General features: G+C 40.9%; 1 pseudogene across 1 annotated transcript; it reads right to left on the bottom strand.

Annotated features, from left to right (window-relative positions):
- Positions 1-282: 282 nt before the first annotated feature.
- On the bottom strand, positions 283-4,531 carry LOC147621008 (uncharacterized; annotated as a pseudogene). The gene is made up of 4 exons (XR_015270046.1): positions 4,526-4,531; positions 2,223-4,423; positions 1,473-2,060; positions 283-1,095 (listed from the first exon to the last, which is right to left on the bottom strand). The product of XR_015270046.1 is annotated as an uncharacterized LOC147621008 (transcript).
- Between the last annotated feature and the right edge of the window lie 11,442 nt (positions 4,532-15,973).

Here is a 15,973-nt window from a genome sequence, read left to right as displayed (position 1 = left end):
TAAATTGGATACAAAAATTGCCACCCAATCTAGTGTAAAAAAAAACCCATCCTGTGGTGTAATTTTCACGGCTTAAATTGAGAAAAACCGATTGTGATTTTTCCTAGCCTTGAATTTAAATAGTCAAATTTTTATCATTTTTATTTATAAAACCGACTAACCTATGTATTTTCTCTATAAAAACTGGTGGAGTTTGAAGGTCATTCTTTTTCTCACTTGTTCGAAAAAAGTCTATTTCTAACATTGACCCAATCCAGACCATGATTGTCCTCTTACACATCATTAAGATCACATATGTAATATTTAAGTTTTTACAACTCTAAAATAGAGTTGTGTTCATACATCATGTATACCAAACCATGATTTTCCTCTTATACATCATTCAGAGCACATATGTAAAAGTATAAATACAATTGTACACACTTTGATGATCACCTGGACAAGAGCACGTCTCCTACAACTAATAAGAAGAGATTTTTCACATAATCAAAGTATTCCCCTTGCTTCTTTGAGATTTCTTATGGCTTTTATTAGTTATTTGAGAAACTTTTATGGCTTCTCCATGCTTTGCACACTAATATTTATACTTTGCATCTTCTGGCTTTTTCTATATTTAATGTAAATTTTTTTTTGTAGGAAGCCACTAAGATGTATCACAGGTAGTAAGACTTCACCTCTAAAGTGAGTAATCATCTGAAAGGTGACGACGAGGTTTGATTGACTCTTCGATTCTCTCCAATATATCCAAGTTTCTCAAGTTGGAAGTACTTCTATTCCCCCTAATTTGTAGCAGTCTCTGCAGCACCTGTTTTGATGTTGGGCGCTCTGATGGATACTGCCTAGTACACATGAGAGCCAATTTCATAAACAAAAGCACCTCTGTGTCACACCTTGAAGCTTCCACTTCAACACGCAAACTAGGGTCAAGTGCATCAAGGAACCTGTCTGGAAAGAAGCTTTTGGCCCACTTTGACATGTCAACCCCATTGTCAAAGAGTTCACTTGTCGGCTGCCTTCGAGTTAACATACAGAGTAGCACAACTCCATAGCTGTAGATGTCTCCCTTGGTTGAGTGGTGAGAAAGTGTAGCACACTCTGCAAAAGGATAACAATATAAATTTATGGTATACACTATAGTGGTATTTGAGGAATTTGGAATTTCTCCTAGGAAAGACACTTAACAAAAGGAGCAAATGCATCAATTAGCTTTCTGTTTGTCACCCGCCTAATTATGTATCTATGTATCTATATGTATGTATTAATGTGTGTTTGTGTGTTCACATACATCGACTAGCTTTCTATCTATCTAGTTGTCTATATATATATCTCTGGTTATATGTATGTATGTGTGCATGCATGTATGCATATATATGTGTATATATGTGTGTGTGTGTGTGTGTGTGTATGTATATATATACATATATATGTGTGTATGTGTGTGTGTGTGTGTGTATAAAGAGAGAGAGAGAGACCTGGTGCAATATATCCAATAGATCCCTTGAAATGGGATGCTGATGAATAGGAGGTGGTGTTGGGGGTTAGGAACTTTGCTATGCCAAAATCTGCTACATGTGCCACATTGTTCTCATCAAGAAGTATGTTGCTTGGTTTCAAATCACAGTGAATAATAGGCACATTGCACTCATGGTGCAAGTACACTAATGCTTTCCCAACATCCAGTGCTATGCTCAGAACCATCTCCCACTCCAATCGAAACGTTTGGCCTTGATTAAACAAAATCTCTTCGAGGCTTCCATTGGGCATGTATTCTAGAACTAGGACTTTCATGTCGAGATTACAGCAGGTGCTTAGAATAGGTACAAGATTTCTGTGCCTGATCTTGCCTAATGTCTCACATTCTTTGCGGAAGATGCGCTCTACTTCCTCAGGGTTATTTTCGAAATTGAATCTTTTTACAGCCACCATTAGTCCATCTTTTAGTATGCCCTTGTACACCTTGCTACTACCACCACTTCCCAAGAGGTTGCTTTCATCAAATCCACTTGTGGCAGCCAGAAGCTCCTCAGTAGTGACTCGAAATGAAATTTTTTCGAGTGGATCTAGGAATGAAGCAACAAGCACAAGAAAGTCAGGTTTTCAAGTGCTACTACTAGAAAAAAGCATGCTATATATATTCATATCATCAAAGCCTGCAAGCCAGTAGAGTAATGCCAATACATACTAGCTTTGGAAAGGTTCATGCGAGAGCAGCTGTGCCTTACCTTGGAAGAACCTCCTTTGCCCAACGTTTGGAAACAATTTGGATCGGATGCACCACAGGAAAGAACCACAGACGATTAGTGTGAACCCAAATACGCTACAAACGATAGGAGTAATCACCCATTTCTTAACCTCAGAATGGGTAGGCATTGCAGGGCAGCGGATAGCTAGTGGTGGGCCACAAAGCCCGGCATTATCTGAAAACGATGCAGCTGTCAGGTTTGTGAAGAATCCTGTAGCAGGGATTGGACCCTGTAGCTGATTGTGAGAGACGTTGAAGAAGTTGAGTTTTGGTATGTCAGCAAGCGCAACAGGTATTTCTCCTGACAAGTTGTTCATGGAGAGGTCCAGGTGGAGAAGGTTCTTGAGCTTACCTAATGCTTCTGGAATTGTTCCATTTAAATTGTTGTGTGAAAGACTCAATGTTTGAAGGGAGGTGCACTCACCAAAGGTAGCAGGAATCTCACCCCAAAGCTTGTTGAAAGAAAAATCGATGTTTTGTACAAAGACCAGTTTTCCTACTTCGTTGGGTATCGATCCGGTGAGGGAATTATGAGATAAGATGAGGTTTAATTGGATGTAGGGAAGGGTGAGCAGCGAGGTCGGGATGGCACCCGTGAAGTTGTTATGTGATAGATCAATATCCTCTAAGTTATGGCAGTTGCCAAGGCTGTAAGGAATGCTCCCTTGCAATGCATTTTCCTGCAGATGCAGCTTTCTCAGAGAAGAGAGCCGGCTCAGATCAACAGAAAGGGCCCCTTGCAAGGCGTTACTTTGAAGATCTAGCTCGTAAAGCTTGGTGCATCTGGAAATCTCACCTGGGATGGGCCCTTCCAGCTGATTTCCTTGGAGGTCCAGCAATTGGAGACCAGACAGGCTCCCGATCACGCTGGGTATCATGCCGGTGATGCTGTTTCGTGCGACTTCCAAGCTAAGAATCGCCGTGGCATTGGAGAATGTCACCGGCAAGTGACCGGAGAACTGGTTGTCAGACAGATCCAACTCTTGGAGATGGGGGAGCTTTGCAAGGAAGGGTGGCAACAAGCCGCGTAATGAGTTGCTGGAGAGCTTGAGGTGCTGCAATTGTGAGCAGTTGGCGAGGGACGGCGGCAGAGGGCCGGACAAGTTGTTCTCTAGCAACACAAGGTTCTGCAGGGCGGCCAAGGATCCGACATGGGTCGGTATAGCACCCTCCAGATGGTTGACGCCCAAGTCGAGGTTGGCAAGGTTGGCAATGCTGGTTAAGGCATCCGGGATGGCCCCCCTCAGGCTGTTCATGTTTAGGAACAACAGCTCTAGATGCGACAGATTACCTAGCGTGAGAGGGATATGCCCTGTCAGTTGGTTCCCCATCATGTACAGATTCTCTAGATTTGCCAGCAAGCCCAGCTCTTCGGGAATGGATCCCTGCAGATCCAAAAATTGCAGGCCAGAGCAGTTGCTTAGGGTGGTCGGTATCTCGCCCGCTAAGATACGGGCCCGTACTTGGGGCAAGTCTCTCTGAGTCGTGTGCGCTGAAAGAGATGGCGCCCAGCTCGTGCGGAATCGCACCCGTGAATGCATTTTCTGAGAGCTCCATGAAAACCAGCCCTGAGCAGTTCTGCAGCCCGCTCGGGATCTGCCCTGTGAAGCTGTTGTTGTACAGACTGAGCACTTGCAGTGATGAGAGTTGATCTCCTAGCGAGGGCGGTAGCTCCCCGGACAGGCGGTTGGAGAAGAGAGAGAGCTCCATCAACGCGGTGCAGTTGCCCAGCGTCGGCGGCAGCATGCCGGAGAGCTGGTTCGCGAAGAGGCGCAGTACGCCCAGCTGTTGCAGGCGTCCGTACTCGGCTGGGATGGAGCCCTTGAGGTTGGGGTTGATGGAAATTTCGACCTGGAATAGCTGTGAGCACTTGGCCAGCGACGCCGGCAGCGCGCCAGTGAGGCTGTTGAACCACAAAAGCAGATATTGCAGGCTTGGCAGGTCGCCGAGAGCAGCCGGTATGCGGCCGGTGAGGTTGTTCCGAGCCAGGTTGAGGGTGTCAAGCTGGGTGCAGTTGGCCAGCTCAGCTGGTATACTCCCATGCAGCCAATTGCGGTCAAGACTGAGCTCCTGTAATTGCCATAGCCTGCTCAGAGATGAGGGGACCTCCCCAGACAGATGGTTTTGGGCCAGATTTAGCTTCTCAAGGCGTGCAGGTAGACCATGATAGACCGGCCGGCCCTTTTAGTGGTTCACACCAATTGGAGATATGTGCCTTGTCTTGTTCAATGGTAAGTACGAAAAGCCCCATGTTGTGCTTTTCTTCCCACTCTCTTGCTTTACCTTCATTCACGCTCAGGTGGAATGTTATGATCCATCCCACCAAGAAAATATTTCACTTTTTTGAAACCCTCTTCTTTCACGAGTCAAAAAGTCCTCTTCTCGTGCCCACTAGCTTTTCTATTTGTTTTCTCAAATCACAAAGAAATTGAGCTTAGTAAAATAAAAAAAATCATTTTAAACATCAGGCCATTTTGGGGTGATATGTGCCCCATAAATTCTATTATACTTACATTCACACAAAGAATATGTAACTAGATCACTTTTCATATGAAAGGAATTCTGAGAAGAAGAAAGAAAATGCTTTTGTATTTGCAGCAACAACCATAGGCTTTAAGAAGAAGAAATGCTTATACTTTTAGTGATCTACATACAAAGAAAGGCTTTTCTTTTCCTAAATTTACCGAAGACTAGTTACGGTTGATGTTACATCGACCAGTCTCTTTTATGATACTTTTTAACATGTAAACTATCTCAATATTTTTTCCCTTGAAAGTTATATACAAAAAATAAAAATTTAATACTTTTTTCCCCTTAAAAGTTATTCCATCATATTATTTGAAAATCGAAGTTCCATATGTGTCCTTCATATCCATCAGGAGAGAGAGAACCTAATCTACAATTAGCTTTATTCTCAACATAATTATTAAATGCTACCAAGGTTAAAAGCTTCCATTTTATTAGTTAGTATCAGACTAACTAATGTAGTAATAGGAGACAATACTACACTTCTTGAAATAAATTTGATTGTTGTAGCACTTGGCTATTAACAAAACGATTTCCCACGTCCACCTAACCTCCCATAATAATGTTAAAAGTTGTGTTGAAAATAAACTCTACTCCAACCAAGCTTTATCCCCATAATTTGTTAGGTGGCTTTATAATTACTTCTACAAGGCGTCAAAAAGTCCTTTCCACCTAAAGGTATATGTTAATATATTCTAAATTGACCAGGTATAAATATCATTATTACACCTAATGTGCAAATTGTATCATCTTGAGAAAAAGGTCCCTTCAACGCTAATGTTAGCATGTAATAACAAAATCGCTCTCTTGACCTTCTTTTAGCGTCCACAATTATTACACATGTTGAATTTATCATTTCAAAATGAGAGGTTTTTTTACCATTGATAACACATTTTTAACTTTTTTGATTTGCTTCCACCACCATCCTCCCTATGATAATGCCACATTGACCACATCACCCCACCAACCCACATCCACCCAATAATAATGGGTCATGAGAAAATAACTCTTTGATACTTTCTTGTTGAAAGAGAAATCCATTTTATTAGAGAATGCCTCAATAAGAAACAAAAATAAGTAGTGCCGTGTAGAAGATGTATTCTACCTTGTGGTGGGAATGAATTGTACTCATTTGTATTTTCCATTCTCAAATGTGTCTATGGATTACCTGTTTGTATTTTTCATGCTCAAATGTGTTTGCATATTACTTTATGTAATGTAAACTATAGAGCCGTGATAACTTTTGAAATGTAGTGAACGAATGCTTACAAAATAAAAAAGTTCCAAGAATGAAAAAAAGCCTCGATATGGTTTTATTGGCACTCGCAACATTTTCATGAAAATCAATTGTTTATGGGGTCTTAATATTGCCATCAAATTTTGACATAAATATCAAGAGTAATACGAATGCTATAAATTTTTTATCATTCTATCCATTCCACCCATTGCTTTTGATTTTATCCTTAAAACCTTGATTGACTAAAAGACCAAGAAATTTACAAGACAAATTGAAGACAAAGTTCAAAGAGCCAAAATGAATCTTCATATTTATCATATTAAATCATGAATAAGTATAAGGATACTTGTGAGCCCCCTACCTCGAACTTCTTGGCATGCCTAGCTGGCCTTGTCATTGGGTCTTGACATTCCATTTTCAAGCCCAAGAGAGTAATATTAACTCAAAATCTTGTGGACATTGGATTAACAACGTTTTTCTTTCTTGCTTATACAAATACTTCAACAACTTGAGATGCAAGCTACATGCTATACTATGTCAATGAAATATCCACTTCTAATTCAAAGCTTTTAAAATCTATCATATCCATAAGGAAAAGCACCAAGCTCATCCGACCCACCCTCAGCTTTAGTACATCAGCCACCCACCATGCTTTCCTGTCAATTATTACTCCATGATGACACTTGACAATCATGGTAAACCCAGCCAATGAACCCTACACCTACACTACTATAGGTGGGCCTTTATTGATGCCTTTTCTAATGGAAATGAACATGTAAAAGAATCTTAAAAGGCTACTCACTATTGGTTACGAGCCAGATTGGGGGTAGAGGGACTATTGTTGAAGCATTGGGATGAGTGTGAGCGTGGTGTTCCCTCACAACTAGAAATGGGTGTGCGCTCACACGAACCACCATGGCAACAACTCGATGAGCGATCTCATCTTCCATGGCTCGAATGAGTCGAGCGAGCCATGGGCGGGGTGTCCATCACCATGACTTGTGTGATGGTGGGCTATAATGGTTGTGCAAAAGTGCCATCCCTTCACCCAAAGTATGCTTGAGACATAGCCCTTTACTCGCGGCTCAAGATGAAATTAAAAAGCTCTTTGGGAGATATTCACTGTAGAGTAGGCACGATGATGGAGATATTGGGGCTATATGCAGGTGTGTCATTTGGTGTGCAATCCATCATCTACACACACAAACATATTGGGCCTATATGCAGGTGTGCCATTTGGTGTGCAATCCATGGTCTACACACACACAAATAAAGGTGGTTTTCTATATGATTATGCAAGTGTATAGTGTTTGGGGCATACGTGTGTGGCATCATTGTGTCCATGCTTCTAGCATGACTCTAAGGAGAGGAGCATGGTCGTGAAGGATCTACCTACCCAAATCCCACATCGAGGGGGCAACTTCAACAGCAAGTAGATGCATACAAAAACAAACCAGGGCAATGCAATTAGGGCACTTTTTACCAGAGAGAAAGTAAGCTAATTGGAGTCTCGAGGGATGGCTTGTAGCATGAGAGACCAAGAGAGAGCTTGAGCTTGTGAGAGTAAATCAGTGGAAACCCTACCAAATAAACATAAACAAGACATATTAGCAAAACTGTGAAATCACATATACACACACACCCCACACGACACACACACACAATCAAAAGTCAAGGTGGAAGGGCTATCTACTAGATCTACAGTCTCGAGGGAGATCTTGCAGCATGAGAGACCAAGGGTAAAAGGCAAGGGCTATCTACTAGCTCTGGAGTCTTGAGGGAAGGCTTGTAGCATGAGAGACCAAGGAGAACTTGTGAGAGTAAATCAATGGAAACCCTACAAAACAAACACAAACACAAACAAAACATGCTAGAAACATTGAAAGAGCGGGTCTACACCCACACACCACACACACACACACACACACACACAATTAGAAGCAAGAGCAAGGGGAAGGACTTAGGTTAATCCCTAAGAGATGGGGGGGGAGGTGCAGAGAGGGTCGCACCTTCTCCACAAGCTATTTCTCCTAAAACTACAAAAACACAAAAAATGTGGATAAGTGACTTGGCATCGATCTGTTAAAAATCCCCAAAGTCAAAATAAGCATCCAAAAAGCCGTCAAAAAAGCATTGGAAAAAGTGTCAAAAACACTTTTTACTTTTTTGATGCTTTTTTCAATGTTTATTTTGACCCTCGCTGCGTTTATTTTGGCCCCCGCCACTATTTGGCAGTTCAACATGTAAATTCTCATTCAAAATTTGAAACTTTTTGGTAGCCCAACACCTTTCCATTAAAAATTAGAATGTATCAACTCGGCCATGCAGGAAGTATAAAAGAGGCTCCACCTCCCCCTCATTTAAACCCACATTTTCATGTGTATTCAAAATACATGGAACCTGAGAGTGCTATAAACATGACAAATTTTGTCGATTTGTTTGACTAGTAATGGATATCAAAGAAGGAGATTAGAGGAAATACATAAGAAGCAGCTTGTTTGAACTCCATTAAAGCAGTTACAATTGTTGTGGCAGTCGATCGGCCCATCTTGCTGCCACCAGAATTCCTCCCTTTAGCAACATGCCAACAAACATATCATGTGTCAAGTCATCTTGTTTCTGTAACAACTTTGTAATGATTTCTTAGAAATGGCTAGTACCCGAATGGATGTAAGGAGAAAAAGGGGAATTCCTTGGGGATCAAAGGAGGCTGGGGATCAAAGGATGCAAGAGTAATGTATGCTTGATAGTCTAAGCTAATGTTGAGAGAATATCTTTTGGGTTGGCCATCTCTCTTGTTTCACTACTCTGTATTGCATAATTTCAGCTACTTTATGTTACTTGCATGTTTGTCTTCATGTTAACTACCATCACAAAGCATGAAGGAGATGTGAACTAACTCGCATATATTCATAGTTAACTCCCCTAAGCATGGGAAGACTGGTATCTCAATGCTATGTTGGCTTGTCAAATTGGGTACAGTAGATTTAGTCGTTGCTCTTTATAAGCCAACTAGGTGGTCCAGAACCACTTAAGTGTCAGGTCTTGACGGGGAAGTGACACTTTTGGCAAGATCATGATGCTGGAAGACAAGGGGCTAGTCAAGCATAGGAAGCTTGAATTATGCTTGTGTGCATGACATACATGTTCTCATGTAAATCCTATGGTGTAGAGGAGCTAGTTGGGGTAGATCACTAGAAAAAATGTGCACGTCATGGTGTCAGGTATGTTCATGAGTGAGTCATAGAGTGCAATGGATGGTGCATGAAGAATGAGGGAAGTTTGAGCATAGAAATGCAATATCTCTACAGGCATTTAGAGGCTTCAGGAAATCAAGGGTGGCCGCACCGTGTAGAAATACTTTTGGAAAGGGCTCTACGCCAGCAAGAGAAAGAACAATAGAATCAAGAACCTTTGAGGGATCAAGAGGGAGAGGAAGAACACCAAGAGCTACAAAATAGGAGGCAAGGAGATCAAGAAGGAGAGGAATAAGTAGCCGTGTGGAAGGATGTCTCTGAAATACCCAAAGTTCAAGGGTGAAAGTGAAGAGGATCCGGATGCTGATATCTTTGCCTTTCACACCACCTTCTTGGCCACCAAAGCCCCATTGCCACAAAAGATAGAGTACTTTACAAAAACTCTAGGTGGAAAAGCCACCAGCTCATATGCTTAGTATGGTCTGGAGTACTTCCAGACATTTGAGGAACTAAAGAAAGCATTCCTAAAACGATTCAAGAGAGACAAGACCACCATTGGGCTACTAGAAAACATGCAAAGGCTGACTCAAAAGAAGAGGCTAATGGAAGATTATGTAGCAAAATTTAGAGCATTACTAATGCGCCTAGACTAGCGTGACAAACTTGCAACATCGAGACTGAGTAAATGCTTTATGAGAAGATTGAGGGAGAAGCTCCAAATGGTAGTAGCCTCTTATGATTTGGAGACACATTTGAACAAGTGGTAGCAGAAGAAACCAAGGCCAAAGGAGTCTTGAGATAGAGAAGGAAAGACCCCAAGAAGAAAAAGAGAGGTAACAAAAGGAGAAATAAGCAAGAAGAAACTTCTAAGTCAGATTTCGGTGAAGATACCTCAGAATCAGACTCTAGTCAAGATTCAGATGCTGAAGAGCACAAGCCCCGGAGGAAGAAAGGCAAGAAGGAGAAAGTGGATGTTTAGTAAGAATTGAAGGCCGCCCTAGCCAAGCTTGCGAGAGGACATGCAAGGTTTCGACTGAGATCAGATGTCACGTGCACCAAGTCTAATAACCACGGTCACACAGAAGAAGAATGTTAGATAAAAACCACACAGCAACCATGTGCTATTTGTAATGCGAGCAACCACATCACCTAATACATGCTTTTATAACACTCAGAATAGGAACCCAAGAGTAGCAGAAGACAAGAGAGTTAGCAACACAACAAGTCCCAACTCTCAATCAAGTCGCCTAGGCCTCAAAACAAAAGTCCTTATAAAAGAGGAGGAGGTGGAATATTTGGACAAAGAGAAGCTAGACTGATATGCTACTACTATAGCACCCCTGGGTATAGGCAAATTGACTTTCCCATACTACAAAACCATCAACTGAACTACAAGAAGTAAGGCTGCAAAGGGAGGCAAACCTAGCAGGAGTTGATGAAGCAGTGAATATGATGAAAGTGGATGAGTGGGTAGTAAAACACCAAGAGAAACCACTAGTGTTAATGGTAGTGAAAAGGTCGCAATGACCTGTTAACACAGTGATAAGCAAGAACACTGATCCAAAAGAAAATATAGTGGGTAGGGCAACAAAGGGTCCAAAATCAAATCACAAAACTTGTGCAGAGTGCACAAGGAATGGTACGGATGATGCAAGAAATCCCTCTCCTGAATGAGCATGCTGATACTAATCTAGACAGGACAAGCCTAGTCAGGAAGCGAGAAAACATTCTAGCAGGCAAAAAGCCATTAGCTAGTGTGAAGATGACTAAACAAGGGATGTAGGAGTGCCAGCTAGAGCCTAAAAAAGCCCAAAGTAGTAAAAGCATCTTGTAAAAGGAATTGGAAAAGAATTTGAAGCAAGTCTAGATAAAAGAATTGACAAGGAAAGGTCAAGAAAAGGAAAGAGAAGCCAATAAGGAAGAAGGGAAGGTGAACATAGGCCAAAGTATGCCAAGTCAGGAAGTGAGGAGAAATAATCTCGAGGAGGAATATGACTTCTAGGAGGATCTAAAAAAAATGAAGCTGGATATAACACTAGATCAAGTCTAATACCCAACTATAGGCCAAATTCGCTTTAGGAAATAGTGCCAAGTGAAAAATTAGTGCAAGTGCTCATTTAGGAAATGGAGTATTCATCTGCAAGATGTAGAAATGTGGAAACAATGCATGACTGTGACATAGTTGTTCCTAAAAGTGACCATAAAACTAAGAGGGCAAATGGTATCACAAGTCAACCTAGATGGAGGATTGGGACTCAATATAATATCAGATGGCCTGGCAAAGAAGCTAGGAATTATAGAAATGTAGCCTTCTCCATTCTATATTAGGATGGTTGATTGTTATGGCTCACCCTAATCCCCCTTGAAACACATTCAACAAGAGATTACTTAGCAAACCGCAACTATTGTGAGGATCTTTCCAATGGCCAAGCTCGTTACCTTTGATGTCTCTAAGCTCCATAACTCGTTAAGAAGCAATTCCACCATGCCTCCCGCAAGCGTTCACACCATTGTGTTGCACTGTGTACTCGTCCCTCCCTGTCACCTCACTTCACACACTCAAGAATGCATTAGAGAGAGAGATTAGTAAGAGGATTATCAAGAGAAAGACTTTATTTCACAATGGGAGAGTTCTTTGTATTATGAGAGATTTTCACTTATATACATGACCATAAGTGTTCACACTCACTTAAACTATGGCTGGCCGGGTACTTTAGGCTCATAAGATGCCTAATGCTATTACAATGTCTACTCTCATAATATACCCATGAATTACATCACTTGGGACTTCATCCTAACTTACTACCACACGTTCTTGAAGCAAAAATCACCATAAGTATTCCATAGAACTAGTATGGGTCATATTTTGAATGTATGACCTTTTGGTGTATCTACCTTGACTCCTTGATATAAGATAATGGTGTAGTACCTTTTGTTAACCCTAGGAATGGGTTAATATTCCCCCCTTCTTGATGCCAATCGCGTCCTATGATCTCGTTGAAGACCTTTATGTGGGGAGAATTGACAAGTTTTGTCGATGGCTTGGATGTTGAGTGATGTTCAATGGTCTTTGTTCCTTTGGAAGGAATAAGAAGGGCTAGCAAATGAAAAACTTAGAAATTAGCAAGAATTCTTAAATTATGGGGTGGGGGTGGTGGGGTTGTTTGTGAATGATTGCATGTGAGCATATTTTTCTTTGGGGTTTATATTTTTTGCTCACTTTGTATTTGGGAATCATCAGCAGAGTTATGCATGTGCTTTGTGTTAGTTGGAAAATTAAGAGAAGGAAGGATTCGGAGGAATAGACATAATCATCAGAAAACAAAATTTTGTTTATTAGTTCCTCATTTTATTCATTGAAGCAACATTCATCCCTTAAAGAATTAGGCTTTTGTTGTCCCTTTTTGTGGCAAGATTCTTGTCAGTTTTGTTGAGTAGGATCTATTCCTTCATGCTTCTTCCCTTGTGCTTAACAAAAATGTACTCATAGAGAAGCTGCTACATTAACTTAGCCAAAAGAATAGTAAGCTATAAGCTTAACAAAAATGTAATGGCTATTGAAGATTGTTGGGTGTTGCTTATGATATTCTACCAATTTTAGGTATTCCATATGTGTGACTCCCTTGTGTTTGTGCCTCTCTCTTTTCTTTTCTTTTTTGCTACCACCTAGCGAGCAATAGGTTCTTGTGTTGACTTCCTCTTTTTAGAGAATAGGTTCTTATGTCTGTCTCGCAAAGCTTGTGCACTTATGCTTCTCATCTAGAGGGGTGAAAAGAGCATTGTGAGTTTGTTTTTGATGTGCTCATAAGTCTCCGTTGTAGACATGAGAATCGAATCTTGAATTTGTGGCACAAGTGTTGTCAAGAGGGTAGGTATAGGTTCTAGTTGGTTGCCCTTGTGTTTGAATGAACACACAAGATCTTTGTATTTATTGAGTGACCTGCTTGGTGCTGCTTGGGTTTCCATTCTTGTTGACCTTTAGGTGAAGCTGTTGGGATTGAAGGTGTTGGGGAAGCGTTCCTTATTTTACTCAATCTTGGTAACCATATGATGGGATTACCATCACAGTATCCTTGTTGTTGAAGGACATGCACAGTCACCCATCTTTGATGAACATTATAAATTGGTGATGCTTTGGTGCTGAGGTTTCCTTCTTTGTACAGGATCAGGGGACTTTTCGATGTGCTTGGGAATCCAAGCTTTGGTATTTCCTTGGTAGTACCCTTGTGCTTGCAATAATCGTTTTGGTACCCACACGTGTTGAGATGTTGGAGTTCTTTGAGGGACTCGCATAGGCTTTTACGGACGGTGCTGTGGAACACTTTTATTTTTCCTTGGCCTCTGAGTGTTGCGTTGAAGAAGAGGCTTTAATGATCGAGGCACCCAAATTAGATTGGTGTCTTTATAGTAGCCTTGGGCGCGGCAACTCGAGGGATGCACTACTAAAAACCCTAGGTATCACATGCATTCAAGAGTATTTAAAAAACCCCTTACCTAAAATTTCCCCTCCTGAAAGACCATATTAGGGAGTTTGGAAAAATCCCAATCGCCATTTTGCAAGATTATCAAAATGGGGGCACGGTGAACCCTTTTAAGATTTTGTCATTTTGGTTTTCATTTCTTCCTCATTGTTTTGCTTTCTTTGGCCCTGGGGAATTCTTCCTAGTATCATCTACTGTCCAGGAATCTTTGAGGTGATCCTAGCATTTGATTGGAGATGGATAGCAATAGAAATGGAAAATTTACACAACAAAATGCGAGGAGAGTACTTGACATTTTCCAAATGGCCCTACATCGTGTTTTCTTGCAAATTCCTGTTTTCCTTTTGGTTTTCACTTCTTCCTCATTGTTTTGCTTTCTTTGGCCCTGGGGATTTCTTCCTTGATGATGAGAAAAGTTTTTGCTTTGGAACAGTTGATTCTCAGGCCCCTCCTTTCAAGAGAAAGTTGGACTTTTCTACTGCTATACTTAGACCACAGCAATCACCAGGTGAGTCATGTGTGCTCATGAAGGGAGTTGTCTGGTGATATCCTATACATTCCCTGATTGCATATGTCAGCATATAGAATTCATGATATATAAATTTTGGTTCAGGCAAAAGGAAGAGATTGGAGCAGAAAGCTGAGTCTTCCCTCTCAAAACAAAAGGAATCAGAAGAGCACAAATCTCCAGATTTGCTCCTATTTGACTTTCTTCACAAATGCAAGGCTCAGAGGAACTTCCACATATACCACAGTATTTTCAAACAGGGAGTTCACTATGAGCTCTGTACTGGAGCATCACAGAGATTTTCTTTCAGATCATTGGGATACCTTCAAACAACTGACAGAGGCAGGAAGAATTGTGGAAGGTGAAAAGGTTTTTGTGCATATAAATCATATTGTCTCCATTGAGACAGACTGAGGTACCATGTGAATAGAAGATTTGACAGCCTGCCTGAGAAATATAAATTCAACTGTAGCTTGCACACCAGAAAGTGTAGAGTGCTTGAGGAAACCATGGCATTCCTTATGTACATTGTCTTTAGTCAGTACTCTCTAGAAGAGCAAGGGCAGGAGGCTGAAGAACAAGACACATTTGAAGCAGAGGAAAAAGAGGATGTTCCTGTGGCAACAGAAATGGCAGAGCAAGAATTAGATATCACTCTCCAGGAAAAAGAGTCCAATCAAGATCAAAAAGAGAGTTCCGATTGGTAGGCCCTGGGAGTAATAGGATTTAGTCATCAAATATAGCACAAACATTATGTTGAAGTTGAACTGATTTGTATAAAGTCTTTGATCCTCTACCTTTTCCTTTTGCATTTGTCCCATCACCGTACAACACTTCAATACTCTTCCCACACTCAGTAGCTTCTAAAAGCGTTTGACACTCAGTACACACTCATCAGTACACACTTAGTAGCTTCTAAAAGCGTTTGACACTCAGTACACACTCAGTACCTTATTGGTAAGGATCAATAGTGTGTCTAGCATAATTAAGTAGTATTGATTGAATTTTTTGTGTGTAGCTCATGGATGTATTGATGCTTGTTTAATATAGATCACATGTTTCACAAAAGAAATACTTTTGATGGAGTCTCAAAACATATAGGCATAACACCAAGAGTCACTTGTTCCACAAAATAAAAATCTATTGATTGAGTTTGAAAACATGTGGACATAACACCAATAAGTTACAAACTTCTATTCATGTTTACTTGTCCATTTATGGTTTCTAAATATCTTCGAATCCCTCCATTGTCTATGTCTCTCTGCTGCCATTGAATTGTCCAAAGTTTGTCTTCGTCTTTGCTTTTGGGCTAGAATAAAAGCAAGCTTGACTTTGGAGCTAGCAACTTTTCTTTTAGCATGCAGCCTCTGTAGTATGCCTCGGTAAAACCATTGGAAGACTTCCTTCAGACTATTTGCCTTTTGACTCCCTCCGTAGTGTTGTGTGTGTCTGAAAAATGCATTACGTGCCATGTAGTGAGACTTCTCCATGCCTTGGGTAGACCAAATTGCTGGGCATCCATACTTTTTGACAAAATAGGGAAGGTGGTAGTAGATGATATGCTGTTTTCACAGAGACATAAGAATGCATAGTAAGTTATAAAAAAAAAAGAGGATCACACTTAAGTAAAAGAAGAAGACAGAACTTTACCATGTAGTGAGTTATATTCACTGCGTCTTTCATTGACTTCCCAAAATGTTTAATTGCCTCTTCAAAGTTCTTGTAATCACTTTTTGTCCATGTTACATTGTCACAGAACATGAAGAGTTGATTAAGAGACCT

Source organism: Cibotium barometz, chromosome 31, assembly GCF_041138505.1.
Source record: "Cibotium barometz isolate CiBa-2024 chromosome 31, ASM4113850v1, whole genome shotgun sequence".
Classification (NCBI taxonomy): domain Eukaryota; kingdom Viridiplantae; phylum Streptophyta; class Polypodiopsida; order Cyatheales; family Cibotiaceae; genus Cibotium; species Cibotium barometz.
Note: the sequence above shows the minus strand (reverse complement) of the source record. Positions and strands in the feature narration are given on the sequence as shown.